General features: G+C 46.5%; 1 pseudogene; it reads right to left on the bottom strand.

Annotated features, from left to right (window-relative positions):
* Nucleotides 1-5,901: 5,901 nt before the first annotated feature.
* On the bottom strand, nucleotides 5,902-6,972 carry LOC103748338 (annotated as a pseudogene).
* Nucleotides 6,973-9,077: the final 2,105 nt, after the last annotated feature.

Raw genomic sequence — 9,077 nt, forward strand, 5'->3', positions numbered from 1 at the left:
GACTCAGATGCCCACCTTTACTGGCCCAGAGGGTTGGATAACCTACCCTCTGCCCTCTTTTTGTGTTGCTGACAGCTGTCTCTCTCCTTGAAGCCCCTCAGCCCTCCCCATGAAGCTGGGCTGTCCATTTTTCTGGGTTGGTTACCTCAGTAGTTTCCCAGCATTCTCTGATTCTGACTTCTCGCTTGCAATCAAGAAACTAAAAATAGAGCATAAAGGAGCTCTCCAAGGGAGGTGGCTGGGGGTGAGCAGGGGACTGGAAAGTGCTTGGGTTCCCCATGGGAATGCGACCTTAGCAGCTCTGCATGGGGAGGTGGAAATCCAATCCAGGCCAATGACGGGGTGGAGGCCTGGGGACTGAGCTTTCCTGATCACCAGCGCAAGGGGAGAGCTTGAGAGAACAGTATGTGTGCTGGAGGGAGAGTTGCAGAAGCAGGACAGGAGGCAGCAGGTTGGGGAATTCTAGGTCTTTGTGGATGCATGCCATAGCATCCCCTGTACAAGGGTTCTCTGGGTGGGCTGAATGAAGGCTGGAATCTTGGACCAAAGGCCCATACAACCTGCCCAGAGAACCTTGTGTTCTAACTCATCTGCCAGGAGAGGGTGCCCTATTCTAATTTTCACAAAAGGCATCTTTTGTGCACAGGATAGCACTGTGGAAACTGGTACTGTATTTGTCCTATTGTGGTGGTAGACATACAGGGCCCCCTCAACCTAATCAGGAATCTCTCCTTCAGAACCTGGGTGTGTTGGAAGGTGTTGTGATAAGATAGAGGTATTGAGGCTGGGAGTCAGGACTCTCAAACTCACAGACATTGGGGCTCGAGTTAGGAGTTGCCCCACCGCCCTGAGAGGAGAGGAAAGTGACTTAGGTTCTCAGGAAAACATTCTCAAAATCCAGTCCATTTCCCTGTCTGGGGAAAGGCACCCTGGAGCTCAGAAAGGTTCAGGGACTTGTGAAGATGCTCATATTAGAGGCACATACCTGATTCTGAAGTTTGAGTTTGAGCCGCACCCTGCCTGTACTATATCCTTGGACAGGTGACTTTTCCCCCCTCTGAGCCTCAGTTTCTCCTTCTGCCAAATCACAGGATGTAGTGTATAAAATCTCTTGGGCAGAGAGAGCAAAGGATGTGGGTTATAACTTTCACCTTTCTTGCAGACAGAGGCAGTAACCTGGCCTTATCTTCTGAGGGGTCGTGCAGAGGGAGGGCTTTATTGCCATCCTTGTGTGGCACAGTCTCCCAGGCCCCTTGTTTATGCGGGCCTATCTTCAGGACCCATGATGCCTGGCTTTCCTGGGGGAGGAAAGGAAATGGTTGATATTAGAATCCTGAGACTTGCCAGTTTTTGTACCAGCGATTCAAATCAAGATACTGCCCTTCTGTCTCCTCTCTATCCTGCTGAACTCATTCCAGTTTCTTAACCAAGCCGATTTCTATCAAGGGAGTCAGTCCTCAAAACTGTGGCGATGTTGCCTGGGGGGGGTGGTGAGGAGCCAAGCCCTGCTGGGGTGGCCACCTGTGCTCCCTGTCTGACTCTTTTCAGCCTCATCCCTAAGTCTGTCTTCTTGTACTTCTAAAAATGGTTCTTTCTCCCCCGGTTTCCAGGCAGGGAATACCTACGTTCCTCATGTCCCCTTCTTTTTCCATCCTGAGCCAGGCCATCCACTCAGGACAGATTTGGGCTGTTTTACAGTCTGCAGGACTGTCTTGGACTCTTAGGACAGCTCTGACCCTCTATTTGTGACAAGGAGCTTGGAGGGCCAGGACTCTATAATTTTCTATGTGGAATCCACAAAAGCTCTGAGCCTAAGTGGGCATACAGCCCAACAAAGGCTTTTTTAAAAAATTACCATGCGCTGTCCTTTCCTCTGATTAAAAAAGCAATACATATTCATGGTAAAAAATTTGGAAAATACAGAAAAGCACAAAGGGGGAAAATGCATCCATATTCTACAATCTAGAAGGAACTATTATTGCTATTTGGGGTATATCATCTTCCTGTCCTTCCCTTTCTCTTTTTCTGCACCTCTATCTTTTAATGGGTATCTCATGCAGTAATACTGTTTTGTTACCTACTTGGTGACAGTGTATCAAGAGCGTTTCCCCACACAACAAAAGCTATTTGATGAGTGTGACCAGGTGTTGGGTTAGGGAAATGCGGGACAGCAGGGTTCTCAGAGGAGATCTCAACACTGACAGATTCGACTCCCTGGCATCCAGTGGAGACAGAAGACTATCAAATCCATCAGCTGGAAAGAGAGCCCTCGAGGCAGGCGGCATGCAACCCAGTGACCTGAGGATGCTAGAGAGTTGTGCATAGTACTGGACGCTGTGCTACTTTATCAGTTTCCTTCCTCTACAGGCTCTTGCTCTGGCCACAGCAGGCCAACAGGAGGCAGACAGGGCATGAGGTGGCAGTCACTGGGAGGCTGTAACAACATAACATTAGAAGCTGGGTGTGGAATCCTAGGAGGCTGAGGCAGGAGGATTGTGAGTCCAAGGCCAGTTTGGGCTATATAACAAGGCCCTGTCTCAAGAAACTAAACTACACCGAACTAAAAATATCTAAGAACAAAACAAAGAATAACACTGTAGTGTAAGCTAGAAACGTAAAGTGTGCTTTATCTGCTACTTGGGATGAGGATGGAGGCTGAAAGTCCTTTCCCAATGGCATAGGTTGAATACTGTGGTAATAGGACAACTTAGGGTGGGAGTAAGCTATAGAACTTGAATTGTGCTAAGCAATATATATAGGTCTGGGGTCCTAATTGACTCCAAATCCTGAAGAACTATAGCTATGGGATATTGGCCTGTTGACTACAGAACCCATTGCCCATCTTGTCAGTGTACCACAGTCTCCTGCCTTAAAGCATCCTGACTGGGCCAGCTATCAGAAGCCCATATCTACCTACCTGGACTGTTTCTGCTTTCAGACTTAGCTCAAGATGTCTTTTCTTTAACAACAAGCCTAAGTAACTTAAGTTTTTAAAATAAGCAAAGAACAAAAACATGCATTTCTCAAAAGACAGTGAAGCAATGGATGACCAGCCTGCGAAAAGACATTCAACATCTTGTATCCTCAGAGAAGGGTGGACTAAGCCACTTCGAGACACTATTTCATGCCCATTAAGATAGAGAACATGAGAAGGAAAGAGAGGGAGAGAGGGAGTGAGTGAGAGGGAGGGAGTGAGAGGGAGAGAGAGGGGGAGAGAGAGAGTGTGGCCAGGGTGTGGAGTGATTAGAACCTTTGTGCCTTGTTGGTGGGAATGTAGAAAACAAGGCTGTTCTTCGAAAATTTAAAAACAGAATCATCATTGGGCCAGGCATGGTGGTGCACGCCTTTAATCCCAGAACTCAGGAGGCAGAGGCAGGCGGATCTCTGTGAGTTCAAGGCCAGCCTCCTGGACTTTTTTTTTCCATTTTCAGACTTAGCTCAAGATGTCTTTTCTTTAACAAGCCCAAATAACCTGGTTTTTAAAATAAGCAAAGAAAAAAACCATATATTTCTCAAAAGACGGTGAAGCAATGGATGACCAGCCTATGAAAAGACATTCAACATCTCAGCTCCTTAGAGAAAGGTGAACTAAGCTACTGTGAGACATTATTTCATGCCCATTAAGATAGAGAACGTGAGAAGGAAAGGGAGGGAGGGAGGGAGGGAGAGAGAGAGAGGTGTTGGCCAGGATGTGGAGTGATTAGAACCTTTGTGCCTTGTGGTGGGAATGTAGAAAACAAAGGCTGTTCTTCTAAAACTGAATCATTGTATGTGTTGACAGTTCCATTTCTGAGGACATATTCATAGGAACTGAAAGGGTCTTGAAGTAAGTTTACATATTCATACTTTCAGCAGTGGTAGTCACAGTTGCCAAGGGGCAGAAGCAACTCATATGTCCATGGACAGATTAATGGACAAAGAAGAGGTGGTTCACACAATGGAGCCTCCTTTAGCCATAGGAAGAGAGTGTTGTCACATGCTACAGTAAGAAAGATGTTACCTTGAAGACATTATCTTAATAGCAAGTTGTGAAAAGATAAATACAGTTACATGAATGTATTAGCTTGTTGTGAAAGAACGTTTGACATAAAGAGCATTTAATGATCAAAACAATATATAAATTCTCAAAGGATTAATAAAAATATAAAAATATGTAGTAATTATTAGGACTAATAATTTCATTCCAGCTCTAGAAAAGTTCTGTCCAGTAAAGTATTCTTGAATCTTTTTTCTTCTTTGATGTGTCTATTGGAACAACTTTATTTAAGTATACTGGGCCCCACCAGGCCACAGAGCTTTGTATGAGGCTGTGCAAGGGACGGCTCGGGCTAAGAGAAGCCAGATGAACTGGTTTAGTGCACTGCAGTCCAAGGATCACCATACTGTTTGCACACACACCAGCTTTGGCTTAACATCTGGCAGGGGCCTTTGGTTATAGGGTGGCATGGGGAGAGACTACTGTCTGGAATACTGTTGTATCACAGGAGATGATGCCAGTGAAGACAGGCTCACCCCAACTTTGTACCACCGAGGCCAAAGGCCCTTGGACCACTGCAAGGAGCCAGGCCTGAGCCCATCAGCTCCTGGTACTTTGGTCTGGCTCTTTTCCTTCATTCCCAAATAGGCTCAAAGTCAGAAGTGGCACATGACCAGTCCAGAAAGGGCCTTCCTGCCACTTCAACTTAGTCCCCTGGTCACCTAGAGTAGCAAAAGGCAAGTTGGTTAACTGTAGCTTACTTCAGTTCTAAGGGGATTCCAATGCCCCTCCCTTGCAAGGGGCCTCTGCCAAAGATTTCTTGTTCTAAAAAAAAAAAAAATACAACCAGCAATTAGCCTGTTGGTTCTAGGGCAGTGAGCAAATGGAGGTGGGGTAAAGGAAGAGGCTAGTTGGGGTGCCCTTGTGTGTAGCTGCCAATCCTGCAAGACCTTGAGGCCTTGAATACTGTCAGTTCACCACCACCAGCAGGGAGTGACAGGGCCCTGGGTGCTATGCTAAGCCTAGTGCTGTAAACATTAGTGTAAGCAAGGTGACTGGTGGGCAGTGAACTCTTGCTCTGCAGTCCCTTTACTGAACAAACACTTCAATAAATAAAACTGTTAAGATGCATTGAAACAAGGATGAATGAGAAGCAAATAACAGGACCTGGAGCCAACAGGTCCTTATGGTTCTTCAGGACCCCCTGGGTGTGGCCCAGGCTTGTAAAATTAACCCTGCAGCTATTTCCTGTCCTCCTCAAATGCCCAGTGTGGTTCTGGTCCCTAGGTGGACATGAGTGCACCCTGTTCTTTCCCGACCCCAGTCTATAACGACTGCTGGAATGCTTTCCTAGTCTCTCAAACCCAAACGGAAACAAAACCAGACAGAACTTAACCCCAGCCCCAGCCCCCAGTCCATAATCCAGAGGCACGGACAGCAGAACGATGAGCAAGGAGGGCAGCAGCGCCCCCACCTCAGGGCACTCGGGTGGGTTAGGTTGAGGCCAGCCCAGCCTAGGATGGGCAGCAGCAAGGTCTCCCTATCATGGTAACCGTAGTTCCACATAGCCAGACAAAGGCCCAGCTGAGGAAGGAGTGGGCCTCTGCCAAAGCTCTTCCCTGTCAGGGGCCAGTTAGTAGTCATCCCCAGGCCTCAGGCCGTCACCATCGTGGGGTAGTTCAATGTCCTTTCTGGGCCCGGGATCCCTGGGCCACACGGCATTCAATATGCGCAGACACTTATACCCAGAGACTCACTTACATATACAGGCAGTTCCCCACAGACACTCCAACTCAAGAAAGTGAGTTTTAAAGTGGAGTTAACTTCAGAGAGAGGTGATGATGATGTCTCAACATCAGAAGATTTTCCGGTGGATCGACTGGGCACCATCTTCTTCATATTACTTCTTGAAAACTCACATCTTTTTAAAGGGGTCCAGGGAGGCAAGGATGGAGCCTCCAATCCACGTGGACTACAGTCTCTCCTGGGTGTGGATATTCTGATCTTCCATCGTTTGGAGCCAGTTTCTTCACTTCACTCAGTAGACTGTCACCAAAACTTTTGAACAGGGTAGAGCCTCCCGAGAGGACACTGTTGGGAAAAAGTCTGTGCTGTAAGTCCGTGTCAGACTTCTGGATGGTAAATACCAGGACCTCGTGGATACCCTCACTCGCCTCACCAATTAAGTCTGGCTCAGGGGCCCGGAATCAGGAAGGGCCGCTCTCAGTGGTGCTGCCATCAGGTAGGTAGTACTGAGCCTTCTTGGTCTCTACTGTCTCATCTTCCTGGGGGTTTATGGATAGGTAGCAGGCTCTTTCCTTAATAGCCTTGATGATCTCAAACTCGGAGGATGAGTGGAAATCATAGCCCTTGTTATGTAGGTAGAGGCACAGGAATCGAGAGACATCTCTGCCAGTGGTGTTGATGTGTATGATACAGTGAGGCATGGTGCAGCCTTTGTAAATGGGTGCTGCATGATTGACACTGTCCCCAGAATTCAGCACTACACCTGTGGCTCTGCCTGTGGCATAAAGGCTAAGCAAAGCTTGCATGGACATGAAAAGAGCTGGTATGTTGAAGGTCTTGAAGAAAGTGCGGCAGCTCTCACCTGGTTTTTCTGAGGGTTTAAAGGTGCTTCAGTAAAGAGGACAGGGTGCTCCTGTGAGAAAGTGCAGCTGGTTCTTAGAATAGACATGTCAGATGCGCTCCGCGTCATTCCAGTCCTTGATGATGCCGTGCTCCATGGGGTAGCGATGGACAACAGCCCTCAGTGCTCTTTAGCTTTGGGGGCCAGTGAAGACGTCACCCTCCAGGGCTCCTGCCATGACACGTACATGTTTGGGTCTGCCCACACAGTTTGGAAAGCAGTATTTGGGGATCTGATCACCAGCAAAACCAGCTTTAATTACACCATATCCATTGTCAATCATGACAGGCTGGTAGGCGATCACATCGTAGTTCCTTCTGAGGAAGGAGCTGCCAGCTGGGTCTACCATGCATACTCTTGAATCTTAGTTTATTTTGGCCTCCAGTTTCAGAGGTTCCTTGTTCTTGGCTCCATTCATTCTGGCTCTGTGGTAAGGACCGAACATCATGATCGAGGGACTCTGTGGAGGAGGAAGCTATTTAACCTCATGTCAGACAGGAAGCAGAGAGAAAACCAGGAAGAGGTCAAGGGCGAGAAAACAACCTTAAGGACTCATGCCCTAATGACCCACTTCATCCAGCTAGGTTCCACTTCCTAAAGTTTCCAGACCTTTCCAAAACAGCAGCACCAGTGGGGGGAGGGGCACATGAGTCTGGGGGGCATTTTACACTTAAACAACAACAATGGGGTACTGGGAGGAGTCAAATTCACAGGTTTGAAAGTAGAATGAGGGTAGAGGGGGCAGGAGGAGGGGAAATGGAGACCGTTTAACAGGTACAGCGTTTCAGAGTTCAATAACAGCATACATATAACACTGTTGAACTGTACACTGTAAAATGTTAGGATGGGGAATTTTATGTCATGTATGTTTTTCAACCACAATTTAAAACACAAAAGATGTTCTTCTTGCCTTTTCTGGCCAGCTCAAGATGTAGAGCATACCTTTTCAGACATCTTTGAAGTGATTACTCTTTCTGTAATGGCCTGTGCACCAACTGGTTTCATCTTTGTGAGATGTCCAACCTTCCTTTTGGACAAGCTGTTTGAAGACATAGACAAAATCTTTACCTCTTTATTTCCCCCATGATACCTAACACTCTCTCAAACCTAATAGCAGTTCAATTAATATCTGTTGACTGGATCATCACTTTCCTTAATGTATTTCAGACCGTGAGCTGGTGGGTGATGGATGGAAGAGAGGGCGTACACTAAGAAGGGCAGGAAGGAACTTGTCTAGCTGTGAGTTTATTTCCCCTGCGTTGCCTGTGGGTTGTTTAGGTTAGCTACAGACTCCGTGTTTAAACTTATACATAGTCACACTCTTTTCACTGGTACACAGATTGGGGTAGTGGTAGAATGAGGGCTTGAGTTAGATTAACTGTGAGTGTTGTAGATTCTACAAAGTTTGGGGCTAGAAGATGTTGGAAGTCATTAACCTGAACTGCCTGGGTCATGTACCTATTTGGACTTTTCTTTAGACTTTCTGGAGAAACAGGCCTACAACGCTCCTCAGCCATCCAGATCAATGTCGTTACAACTCTTCTGCCAGAGACACTTTCTCCTGACCTCTCGCCCCTGCCCCTCCCTCCTCCATGTAAACTTCTCTACTGAAATGAAGAACATCTCTGGGTCACCTTATCCCTTGTAGGCTCTTTGAAAAATTGGACTTTAACAGAATAAAGATCTCTCAAGTAAGGTAACTGTAATTTTCCTCTTTGTAGGGTGGTTCCTCTGCTAAATTAATTGTCTGGTTCTCTTGAAAAGCAATCTTTTCCCCCAGTTCATGTTCTGTTTTTGACCTAACATGGCCATTCTTGGCCTTTTGAATGGGATTTGCTTCTGGTCGGGAATTACATTTCCATAGCAACGCTGGCAGCCATCTTAAAACTACTCCTCCCCTCCGTTCCCTGCCCCCCAGCCTGATTTTAACATTCTGCCATAACTCTCTCACAGACAGTTGGCTTGCCGGGGCATAAGCCATGTATATATTTATTTTCATTTAGTCAGAGCAGACAACAGCGATGGTAACTCACATCACTAACAGGACGAACAAAAAGTACACAAAGCAGTCAGTCAGTCTGCACTCACTTCCTGGGGGTCTTAGGCTCTGGAGGAAGCACTGCTGTTTACCTTTTAGATTCACAGCCTTCTCAAAAACATACTGAGGTTGGAGATTTTCATCTCATTTCTGAATCACCCAGGCCTTTTTCTTTAAGCAGGATGATAACCCTGCTAAGCTAAAGGCGGGAGAAAGGCCTGTATCCTAGCTCTGGGGATCTGTTTGTTTAAAGTTTATTATTTATGGATTTTTAAAAGAAAACTGTAAGAAGTATGAGGTGTTTTTTTTTTTTTCATTCTTCTAAAATTATTTTTGTTTACTTTTCCTGAGACAGGGTCTCACTATGTAGAACTGGATGGCCTGGAACTTGCTATGTAGACCAGGCTGGCATTGAT

This window comes from Nannospalax galili, unplaced genomic scaffold, assembly GCF_000622305.1.
Source record: "Nannospalax galili isolate Female #2095 unplaced genomic scaffold, S.galili_v1.0 scaffold265, whole genome shotgun sequence".
In the NCBI taxonomy this organism is placed as follows: Eukaryota; Metazoa; Chordata; class Mammalia; order Rodentia; family Spalacidae; genus Nannospalax; species Nannospalax galili.